The following is a 12961-nucleotide window of genomic DNA, read 5'->3' as shown; positions in this document are numbered from 1 at the left end:
TTTTCCCCAACAGTGGAATTCCTGTATCCAATCATTGCCTCTGCTTCTTTGACAGGCAGTTTTCAAAGTATTTTACTGGGACTCAACACTTTACAACAATAAGTATGTGTGTATACAACTGAGGCAAAATTATACAATGTTCTTAGGCCAACTCTACAGAATTTGCTTTGAAATTTTGTCTTACTCTGTTTGAAGTCTAATAGTGATTTGTTTTGTTGTTCTTGTTTAGTTGCTAAGTTGTGTCTGACTCTTTTGTAACCCATGGACTTTGGCCCACCAGCTCCTCTGTCCTTAAGATTTCCTAGGCAATAATACTGAAGTGGGTTGCCTTTTCCTTCTCTAGGGGATTTTCACCACCCAGGAATCAAACCTGCATCTCCTGCATTCTTTACCAGTGAGCCATCTGGGAAGTCCCAAATACTGATTACTATCTAAGAAGTTTGTCACAGTAAATTGAATTCATGAAGTATAATGCATGCTTGGGAGTTGACTATTTTAAGCTACATGGCTAAGCAAGCTGTCTTCACTTCCATTCCTGGAGACTTTTGTTTGGCATCAAACATTTCACACAGTACACAGAGTATGACATTTATCTCCATATGTATATATATATATATATATATACACACACACACATACATATACATACACACATACATATACATACACACATAAATTTTTAGATGAATATAGATTTAATATATAATTATTAATATATAATATATATGTTTAATATATATGGGCTTCTCTGGTGGCTCAGAGGTTAAAGTGTCTGCCTCTCATGCAGGAGACCTGGGTTCAATCCCTGTGTCAGAAGATCCTCTGGAGAAGGAAATGGTAACCCACTCCAATATTCTTGCCTGGAGAATCCCATGGACAGAGAAGCCTGGTAGACTACAGTCCACAGGGTCACAAAGAGTCAGACACGACTGAGTGACTTCACTTTCACTTTAATATATATGAATATATAATATAATATATATAATAGTTGAGCTTGCTTAGATCTGCTGCATCACCTTACAAGTTCTAAACCATAACTTGAAAATATTCAGATTTTTACATGCCCCAGTTTTACTGGCTCTCTCCCACCTTTTACGTATGAGGATCCCTATTCCTCTTTATTGATAACTACTGGAAGTGGGACAACTAAATTTGCTGAAGCAAAGCATTTCCCCAAGACGAAGAATGTTCACACTTAATGTGATTGAGGCTACATAGCCTTCCCATCAGTCCAAACTCCTCTCTCTCAGACTATTACAAACAGAAACAGAGCAGGGTGACATCCTCTAAATCCCCGGAGGAAGCTGCCTTTGTTTAGTAAATGAGAACAGAGAGCATTTCCCAGGCCTAACAGTCATTGTCTCTTACACCAGAAGAGAAACTCATGGGAAATGTCTAAGCAGATGCATCTGTGTATCTAAGCTTCTTTCTGGATGTGAGTTCTCCATGATCAGAGAAAACACATGCTATTGTTAATTAATGCAGTTTGTGTGATGTTCCACTTCTACAATAACCATGGGGGGTCTGGGACTCCCTGGAAACTGAATCAAATTAATTCTCAGCACTATATTGGTTGAAATACTAGGATTTTATTATATTTTCCTTTTAACATCAACAACTTTTAAGCAAAACTTTAATGATTAAAAATTCTGAAATCCCTTTCCTGCTTTACCAATTGACACTTTTTCTAGTTCATTGAAACATGTATAATATCATGTATGAAACGAGTCACCAGTCCAGGTTCTATGCACGATACTGGATGCTTGGGGCTGGTGCACTGGGATGACCCAGAGGGAGGGTATGGGGAGGGAGGAGGGAGGAGGGTTCAGGATGGGGAACACAGGTATACCTGTGGCAGATTCATTTCGATATTTGACAAAACTAATACAATATTGTAAAGTTTAAAAATAAAATTAAAAAAAAGGAAAAAAAAATTTCCATAATTAAAGTAAACACAGTTGCACTAGCACATAAAGTAGTTTAGAATCTAAAACTTCCCTAGTTTAGAAGCCAGCAAATTTCAGCTCAGAGAAGGATATTTTGATATTTGGTTTAATGAATATAAGAATATCTGCTCAATATATTGAAGAGCAATTTGACTCATTCTAAAATGCTAAGCAGACCAAGAGTACATGCATAAATATTTATTGTGAGAACCACCAAATCATAAATATATATAATGCAAAGGGGAAAGCTAGGCTAGGAAAAAGCTGTTCTATGAATGTGTGATATAGAATATGATTTAGTTTGGGTATTGGCAAATTTTATGGTCTAAGGCCAGTTTGTAAATATTTTAAGCTTTTGTGAGCCAGGAAACTTCTGTTGAAAGTACTCAGTTCTACCGTAGTTAGCAGGACAGTGGCACACACAGTATGTAAATAGTAAGCATGGCTGTGTTTCAATTAAACTTAAAAAAAAAAAAAAATGGTAACCCAGATTTAGCCAGTGCACCAGGTTGTCAACTTCTGACTTAGTGTCTGATTTACACTACAGCATAACAGTTTGCAAAGTTAAGATTTCCTGACTTTTAAAATTTCAAACACAGACCCAAAATTGGTTAAGATGCCAGATTAAAAGGATGTGTGCTCATCTCCTCCTGAGAGAGCACCAACATCGCAGCTAGCTTTGAACACTCATCAGCAGGAGAATGCTGCAACACACCAAAAATGATACCCCATGTGCAAAGACAAAGAAGAAGCTGCAACAAGATGGTAGGAAGGACACAATCATGATAAAACCCAATCCCATACCTGCCGGGTGGGTGACCCATAAACTGGAGAATAGTAACATCAACAGTTCTCTCACTGTTGTGAAGGTTCTAAGCCTGCATCAGGCTTCCCAGCATGGGGATCCAGCAATGGGACTGAGAATCCCCCAGAATTATGATTTTGAAGGCCAGAGGGATTTCACTTCCATGGGACTGGGAGAAACAGAGACTTGACTCTTGGAGGGCACAAACAAAAGATTGCATGGACCAGGACCCAAGGGAAAGGAGAAGTGACCCCACAGAAGATTGAGCCAGATCTCCTTGGCAGTGTTGGGTGGTCTCCTGCAGAGTTGTGGGTCAACAGGGGCTTGCCACAGGGGCACGGCACTGGCAGCAGCAGTGCTGGGAGGAGCCCCTTGGTGGGAGCCCTCTTGGAAGCCACCACTGACCCATCATAGAGCCTGCAGATTCCAGGGCTGGGTTGCCTCAGGCCAAATAACTACCAGGAAAGGGGCATAGCCCCACCCATCAGAAGACAATCAGATTAAAGTTTTACTGATCTCTGCCCATCAGAGCAAGACCCAGTTCTTCCCACTGCCAGTCCATCCCATCAGGAAGCTTACACAAGTCTCCTAGCCTCATCCACCAGAGGGCAGACAGAAGATGCAAGAACTACAATCGTGCAGTTGCCAGAATTAAAAGTACATCACAGAAAGTTAATCAAAAAGAAAAGGCAGAAGATTATGTCCCAGGTGAAGGGACAAGATAAGACCCCAGATAAATAACTAAAGGAAGAGGAGATAGGAAATCTTCCAGAAAAATAATTCAGAATAATGATAATGAAGATGGTCCTGATCTTGGAAAATGAATGGAGAAGATGCAAGAGTCCCAGGCAAGATAAACCCAAGGAGGAACACACAAGGACACACAGTAATCAAACTGACAAAAAGACAATGATAAATATTAAAAGCAACAGGGGGAAAATGACAAATAACGTACAAGGGAACTTCCATAAGGTTACCAGTTATTTCCTCAAAAGGAACTCTACAAGCCAGAAGGGAATGGCATGATATGCTTAAAATGATGAAAAGGAAGAACTTCCAACCAAAAATACTCTACCCAGCAAGACTCTCATTCAGATTTGATGGAGAAATCAAAAACTTTCAGACAAACAAAGGTTAGAATTCAATATCACCGAATCAGCTTTACAACAAATGCTAAAGGAAATTTTCTAGGCAAGAAACACAAGAGAAAGAAAAGACTACAATTAATAAACACAAAACAGTTAAGAAAATGGTAGTAGAATCATATATATCAGTAATTACCGTAAGTATAAAAAATGAAAGTGGAAGTGTTAGTCACTCAGTCGTGTCCAACTCTTTTTGATCCCATGGACTGTAGCCCAAGCAGGCTCCTCTGTCCATAGGATTCTCCAGGCAAGAATACTGGAATGGGTTGCCATTTCCTTCTCTAGGGGATCTTCTCCACCCAGGGATCGAACCTGGGTCAGGCAGACTCTTTACCGACTGAGCCACCAGGGAAGCTTAAGTATAAATGGATTAAATACATCAACCCAAAGACATAGGCTGGCTGGGTGGACGAAAGCATGTGACTATACACCTCCACTTACCACATCACTCTACTTAACCACTCAAATTATATGCAATTATTTTCTATTGTTAGGTTAATCAGGTTTACATTATGGCTTGCAATTGTAAATAACTTTGTTTTGAGGGGGCTCTAGCTATTGACTGTGAAAACTGATAAACATCTTTTACTGTTGTGATTATGTAACTATTCCTCATTTTATTAACATTGTATCATGATTGGTCAACAGAAAATAATTATAACTAAAACTACCATTTAATAGAAAAACATGTAATCACTTTTTATTTTTTTTTATTTTTTAACTTTACAATATTGTATTGGTTTTGCCATATATCAACATGAATCCACCACAGGTATACACGTGTTCCCCATCCTGAACCCACCTCCCTCCTCCTTCCCCATACCATCTCTCTGGGTCGTCCCAGTCAGATACACATTAGAAATACCTAGGAATTTTTTTGAAAAATACAAATGTCCAGGTTTTGTTTTGTTTTTCTCTAAAGTTCCAGATGTGATTCTAATGAGCAGCCATCTTTAAAAGCAACTGCATTATATGATGATGCTTTACTTCAATTTAGTTGAACTTTTATTATTTCATATTCTGTGCTCCCATTTCATTTAGTTTATGTTCCCCAATTTGTCCATCCCTTTTGTTGTTGTTCTTTCACAAGAAGAACAAGTATATTAAGTATAGTAGGAAAACTTGTGTGTGTATAGTATTTATAATATATATACTTTAGAAAACAAAAACTATTGCTTAGCTAAAACATTTATGACATTTTAGTTTATATGTTGACTAAATATGAATAGAATGCTAGATTTCTAATTTACACTTACTCAAAACACTGATATAGTTCCATTTATTCTGGCATCTAGTATTACTACTAAAACTCTAGAAAGCGTATCATTTCAGTGAATCAAAAATAATTTGAATGAGGCTTGAGACTTCTAATCGAATTCTGAGAAAGAAATACTATGTTGTAAAAAACAGAAAATTGACATGTGATATAGTATTGTTAAATATAGATTTTTTTTCAAATTTCACAAAATTTTATGCTAGTATCCATTATTTTTTTCATACTTTATTCAAGATTTCACATTTTATTTATCTGCATTGAGCAGCTTGGCCTGCATATAACAGATTCTTATGAATCATTTTTTCATTTTTATTCTGTTATATATATTTTCTAATTTTCTTTGTTATGGCTTCTAAGGTACACCCATGATTTAATATTGGATGTTTAATTTTCAAATACATGGGGTTTTTAAAGTATCTTTGGTATTAATTTCTCATTTAAATGCTTTCTTCTCTGCAATCACCCTCTGTGTTTTCTCAATTTTCTAACTTTATTGAGGCTTCTGATGGCTAAGTCAAAGATCTCTGTTGGTAAATATCACATCACACTTTTCTCCAAATATAGTTTGATACTGATATATTGATTTCTAGCATAATTCCACAGTGATAAGAGAACAGACTCTATGATTTCAATACCTTTAGACTATGAAATTTTTGCAGCTTGTTTTATGTCCCCATATATATTCTAGTATCTCTTTTTTTATAGTCCAGTGTTCTTGCCTGGAGAATCCCAGGGTCGGGGAAGCCTGGTGGGCTGCCGTCTATGGGGTCGCACAGAGTTGGACACGACTGAAGTGGCTTAGCAGCAGCAGCAGCAGCAGCAGCATGGGGACTTGAATAGAATCTGTATTCTGCTGTTGTATGAAAATTGTATACATTTAATCACGTTGAATTGGTTCATGGTGCTTTTAATTTTTATATATTCATTCTATTAATTTTTCAAAGTTTGATATTGAAACTCCAACTGAAAATCTTACTTTACTTAAAAATAATTGTAATTCATAGTGGAACTATATGTAACTTTGTTCTGTATTTTCCAAGTCTCCTGTAAATTATGAAAGTATGTGCTATCATACTTTAATAATTTTTAAAAAATAAAAAATATTTAAAATATAAGTAAATTAAAAAAATTCAAACACAAGGCCTTTTATCTGCCCTATTGGGTCCAATCAAAAATAGATCTGTTTCAAGGAAGCTTTGTAAAATACATTTGTGCAGAGCACTGACCACTGAAATGAAAACTCCTCTACTGCAATTTCATAGCATTTCCTTTGGTCCCTCAAAAACTACTTCATACTATTTCTACCATATATTACTAGTGTTTCTGGACATGATACATGTCTTATACCAAATGGTAAATGGTTTAGAAATGCACAGTTCTGTCAGATAGTAAAATCATACATCTTATGAATGGAAATGTCACATATCTATCTATCTATCTATCTATCTATATATATATATATATATATGTCATTTTGAGAAAAAAAGTAAAACTCACAATTTATAAAGAAGTTTATACTGAAGACTAAATATCCATCATACTTACTACCACAAAATGATAGAAATGCTGGATAAAATATTTAAAAGGACAACTTTATGTTTGAATTTATGTTTGAGCTTAGCAGATACAATGGAGATCCTCAAATGAGAAACATGAAATAGGAGCAGTAATTCAGATACAATATAGCTCTGAAACCAATGGCTTCCCTGGAAACAAAGACAGAGGCTCTGTGACCAAGAACTTCAGTTTTAACTTTTGTACATGTAACTGTAAATAGCCTAGATGGGTTATTAAGGAGCAAAGACATCACTTTGCTGACAAAGGTCCATATAGTCAAAGCTATGGTCTTTCCAGTAGTCATGTACAGAAGTGAGACTTGGACCATAAAGAAGGTTGAGTGCCGACGACTTGATGGCTTCGAATTGTGGTGCTGGATAAAACTTCTGAGAGTCCCTTGGACTGCAAAGAGATCAAACCAGTCAATCCTAAAGGAAATCAACCTTGAAGACTCATTGGAAGGACTGATGCTGAAGCTGAAGCTCCAATATTTTGGCCACCCAATGCGAAGAGCCAGCTCATTGGAAAAGACCCTGATGCTGGGAAAGAAAGAAGGCAAAAGGAGAAGAGGATGGCAAAGAATAAGATGGTTTGATAGCATCACTGATTCAATGGACATGATATTGGGCAAACTCTGGGAGATAGTGGGGGACAGAGAGGCCTGTTGTTCTGCAGTCCATGGGGTCTCAAAAAGTCGAACACAACTTAGTGACTGAATGACAATGGTTGAAAATATAATTTTAGTTAGGTAGCTACCAAAAATAATTAAAGTAGAATGTATAATATTCAAACCGGGAGAGGGTAAAACAGGGAATGAGGAAAAAGTCAATACAAGGAAGATAAGAATTGAAACAAACAAACACAAAATCCAGAATACAGCATGTGCTCATAGAGACAATTCAGCCTATCAAGAGTCACAGTAATTGTAGACTGCTGCTAAGCTGCTAAGTCACGTCAGTCATGTTCGACTCCATGTGACCCCATAGACGGCGGCCCACCAGGCTCCCGTCCCTGAGATTCTCAAGGCAAGCATACTGGAATGGGTTGCCATTTCCTTCTCCAGTGCATGAAAGTGAAAAGTGAAAGTGAAGTCGCTCAGTTGTGTCCAACTCTTCATGACCCCATGGATTGTAGCCTACCAGGCTCCTCCGTCCATGGGATTTCCCAGGCTAGAGTACTGGAGTGGGTTGCCATTGCCTTCTCAGAATTGTAGACTACAGCATTATTAAAAGTTCATAATATTAGATTTTACAATTCAGCTAAATGAGTCCTAGATAAGAAATACTCAAACTATAAAATAAAAGCACAGAATGTTTTAAATAAAAATATGGAAAAATATACGTAAGACAAAAAACATTACTTAAGATAGTGTTCATTTCATGTGTATGTGGTAATTCTAAACTTCTCTGCACAAAACATATAAAACCAAAAACTGATAAAACTAACAGGACGGAGAATTCTACCAACACAGTAGAATATTTTTACACACCTCTCTCCAGTACTTTGGCCACCTCATGTGAAGAGTTGACTCATTGGAAAAGACCCTGTGCTGGGAGGGATTGGGGGCAGGAGGAGAAGGGGACAACAGAGGATGAGATGGCTGGATGGCATCACCGACTCGATGGACGTGAATCTGGGTGAACTCTGGGAGTTGTTGATGGACAGGGAGGCCTGGCGTGCTGCGATTCATGGGGTCGCAAAGAGTCAGACACGACTGAGCGACTGAACTGAACTGATCTATGTAATTGACAGATCAAAAGTAAACAGTGACAGGGGAGGTTTGAGCAAGTTTATATGTGTATATGTATACATGTGTCCAGTAAACTAAACTTGTTTTAACTTGCTGAGTGCAGTAAATATATTCAAGAAATACATATTTTTCAAGGAGATATGAAATTTTTCCAAATCTGGGCCCCAAAAGTAAATGGAAATGTGTTATTTCTTAAGCAGCATAGCAAATGAATGATGTATGTTTTGTTCTTTTTATGTTCTACATATGTGTAACATAATACTCTTGTAGGTGTGAAATATTTTATGTTAAAAAGAAGGAAAATTTGTTTCTCATTAGGTATCACTGGCTAACAAATGAGTGCTGTTAAAGAATTTAAAAAGTGAATGTATTGAGAGCATTAAAATCTACAAAAGAATTTACCATGTATGGAATATAATTTTAAGAAGAAATGCATATGTTTAACCACATAATGACTTTTTATGAAGTATACAGTCTTATTCCTATTTTATTGATGAGGAAACTAATTTTTGTTTGGGACTTTGCTTTTATTTTCTACCTGAATATATCTTTCTAAATCTGCATGCTTTAGTAAAAAAAATAAAATAAAATGTTCTCTAACAACATATAAAAAAATAAACTCAAAATGTTTTAGTGATTTAAGATCAGATACTATAAAAATCAGAGGAAAACCTAGGTAGACACTCTTTGATATAAATCAAAGCAGTATTTTTTTTTGGATCCATCCCCCAAAGTAAAGGAAATAAAAGCAAAAAGAAGCAAATGAGATCTAATGAAACTTAAAAGCTTCTACACGACAAAGGAAACCTTGAATAAAATGAAAAGACAACCTACTGAATGGAAGAAAATATTTCTAAATGATATAACTGTTAAAGGGTTAATATCCAATATATATAAACAGCATACAGAACTCAACATCAACCAACCAACCAACCCAATTAAAGAATGGGCAGAAGAACTGAATAGACATTTTTCCAAAGCAGACATGCAGGTGACTAACAGGCACACGAAAAGATGCTCAACATGGCTAACCATCAGGGAAATGCAAATCAAAGCCACAATGAGATATCACCTCCTATCTGTCAGAATGGCGACTGTCAAAAAGAACACAGATAAAAACACTGGCAAGGATGTGGGGAAAAGGGAACCCTTGGACACTTTTTGTGGGAATGTAAATTGGTGCAGCTACGTGGAAAACAGTATGGAAGTTTCTAAAAAAATAAAATAAAATAAAAATAGAGATACCCATGGTCTGCCAATCCCACTTCTGGGCATATATCTGAAAAAAATATAGTAATTTAAAAAGATACATGCACCCTGATGTTCATAACAGCACTATTTACAATAGCCAAGACACAGAAGCAACCTACATATCCATCATCAGAGGACTAAAGATGTGGTGTGTGTGTGTATGTATGTGTGTGTATATATATATGTATATATATATATAAAATGGAATATTACTCAATCCTAAAAAGAATGAAAAGTCACCATTTCCAGCAATATGGATGGACCTGGAGGATCTCATGCTTAAGTAAAATATGTCTCTCAGGAGATTTCTTGGCTATCAGGAGGTTAAGACTTGATGGTTTCATAGCCAGGGCCCCAGTTCAATCCCTGGTCAGGGAACTAAGGTCTTGCAAGCCAAGTGGTGGGACCAAAAAATAAGAAACCAGACAGATAAAGACAAATATTGTAGGATTATCACTTATATGTAGAATCTAAGAAATACATCAGTCTAGTGAATATGACATAAAAGAATCAGACTCACAGATCTAGAGGAAAAGCTAGCGTTTACCAGTTTGGGGGGTGTGGTATGGGGCAGGGGAGTGGGAGGTACAACTATTGGTGTAAGATGGACTTAAAGTGTGTATTGTACCATGTGGGGACTATAGCCTATGTTGTAATATCTGTAAATGGAGTATAAACTTTAAAATTATATAAAAATAAAAAAGTAAAAGTAAATACATAAATAATGACATACTTCAGATTTTATATTGAGCTTACACAAAACATGAGAATAAATACGATTCAACTTGCAAAGGAAAGCATTTCTGGTCTCAGCAGTGTTCACTGGGAGTGAATGTCCACTTTCGATCATTACTAATTGAAAGTACATGAACAAAGCTGACTATGGAAAAGCAAATGCTATGCTGAGAAGCTCAGCTGCAATGTGTCTACAGAGTCTATACTCCTGCTCAACTATGCTTCCACTCATCTCTCAGCTCCTCTATGGTATTTATTCCCCAAATTGACTTCAAGTGACTGTGTCCTTCTGTGAAACTCAAAATGCTATTTTTGTGGCTTGGCAACTCAGTGCTGGTCTCCTAAGTGCTGCTGTGGCTTTGGGAGACCCCACAGTCTAAGTCGCAGTAACACTGGGAGATGAGCACTGCATTCCCAAGAGGCCCAGAGGCCACAGCAAAGGGTCGGCAAGATGAGGCTTCTTAACTGGGTCTGAGGGTGAGGTCTCCAGGTTCGTACTTTCTCCACGGGATGCCTTAGAGGGGCATTCCCTTCCTGTCTCACCAAAAGTGAGGAAAATTTCAGCCCACAGAGTAGTTTATCAGGACAAGAGCCAGCAGGGAACAGAGCTCTTCTCCCAGAAGGATGTACCCACGTGCCTCACCCACAGGGATCACTCCAGCCCCTACCAGGACTCACACCCTTCCGGATGCCACGTCTTGGTGGCAAGTATGCATCTGAATCCTCTTCTCACATGAATTTAAAATTCCTTCTTGGTTTCAGCAATAGGCCCTGTTTATACAACTGGTTTGTATGCTATCACAGAGAGCAGAACCAAAGAAGAAAGACCCGGCTGTTCCTCAGCACAGAACTCAGGCCACATCTTCACATCTCTTTCTTCCTGGGCTTCTTCCTCTGCTTCCAGATGGGACTCCCTTATTGTGCCCTGAAAGAAAAAGCCCGACCCAAGTCCTCATCATCCTCTCCAAGTTATTCCCTAGAGGACTCCTTGTTTTTGCCAGTAGAAATTATAAAAGGAAAGCAGGAGGGGAGCGGTCGCAAAGAGTTGGGAATGACTGAGCGACTGAACTGAACTGAGGAGGGGACAGGCAGAAGCAGCCTTCACAATTTCGACTTCTTCGAAATCTTATTCCATAACCCTCTGAAATGCTCTAGAAAACTCTCTCTCACAAACCGACCTCAACGCCCTTCTCTTCCCCCCACGTCACTCACACCGCGCACCATCAAGATGCTGTCCTCATACGCTGCTAGAATCAGGATACAGGGAGGGAAGCTGTAAACAGTATATTTATTTTTTGTATCTAACGTTTTAATGCTTTAATCCACATCAAATATGTGACAGTATTCTATTATGAATAATACATGGAAATTCATATTTGATTATATGGTATTTCAGTAAAGGCAGGGACACAAATGTAGAATCTTTTGTGAAATGTATTGGTACTTTTCACTTTTAAAATCAACACTGTATTCTTACTGATTAGCAACATTGACAGACTATATGATCACAGATCTCTGATTTAAATTTTCTATGAAGGAAATAGAGAGTATTCTAAAATATGCTGTGCTATCAGAAGTAAAGCACTGATGGAAACCTTGGCTTTCTCCCTGGACGTAATTTTTCCATTGTTTCACTATGTCCTAATCATTGCATTATTTTATTATCTCTTCACTCAATTCAAGAAACTCCAAGAATTCATTTATAAGCAAACTGTTTGTATGAGTAATGACACGTATTTGAAGGAAATAATGACAAATGCCTAAGAAACTAAATATTATTCTCTGTACATCTAAAATATAAGTATCATCCTATAATGCAAAATAAATTATTTAAATAGGAAGTTATTAATAAACTCTTTACCAGTTAATGCATATATGTGGATCCCTTACTATAAATAACTGGCGATGCTGAGTGCATGAAGAGGGACCTTTATAGTCAGCACGGTGCCTAATTTACTTCTTTTGTTCCCTCCTCCAACCCCAAAGTCATCGGAAGCTGGAAGACCACAATTTCGCCTTTCTTCCTGGCTTTGCTTTACAAAGTCTAGCCTAGATTTTCCTGGAGTAAGAGGAGATGGGAACCAGGGCTTTGAAGTTTCAAAAACCAAGGTTACAGGTCATGAAGAAAGGTGAGAGCAGTTTGCATGCAGCTCCCCGAGATGGACAACTGTTGCTCCCGAGATAGACAATGTTTTGGAACATACATGAGGCAGGAAGGCGGGGGTACTGAGAAGCAAGCATGGTCTTTGTTTCCTTCCAAACCTTGGCACAGAACACATACCACAGGCCACCTGCCAGGACCCGTGCAAGCTGTGACAGGGCAGATACAGTCAGGAGAGTTCTGAGAATTCTGGATTGGTTAAGTGCCTCCAGAAGACCTGGGGGATGTCCAGGAGGGAGCCCCAGTAGTGACTGAAATTAAACATCTGCTAGCCTGATATGCTGAAGGCTTGCTTTAGAAATTTTTGACAGCAAACTCACACGAATTTCAACCCT

At 37.8% G+C, this 12961-nt stretch overlaps 1 protein-coding gene across 44 annotated transcripts in view; it reads right to left on the bottom strand.

The window, feature by feature from the left end:
• Positions 1-12961, bottom strand: part of RIMS1 (regulating synaptic membrane exocytosis 1) — a 607640-nt gene that overhangs the window by 349255 nt on the left and 245424 nt on the right. The gene's annotated exons all lie outside the window — the stretch shown is intronic.

The sequence above is a fragment of the Bos grunniens genome, chromosome 9 (genome assembly GCF_055505025.1).
Source record: "Bos grunniens cultivar Pamir isolate PY7600 chromosome 9, Bosgru_T2T1.0, whole genome shotgun sequence".
NCBI lineage: Eukaryota > Metazoa > Chordata > Mammalia > Artiodactyla > Bovidae > Bos > Bos grunniens.
The sequence above is the reverse complement of the archived record's forward strand: the minus strand, read 5'-3'. Positions and strand labels throughout refer to the sequence as shown.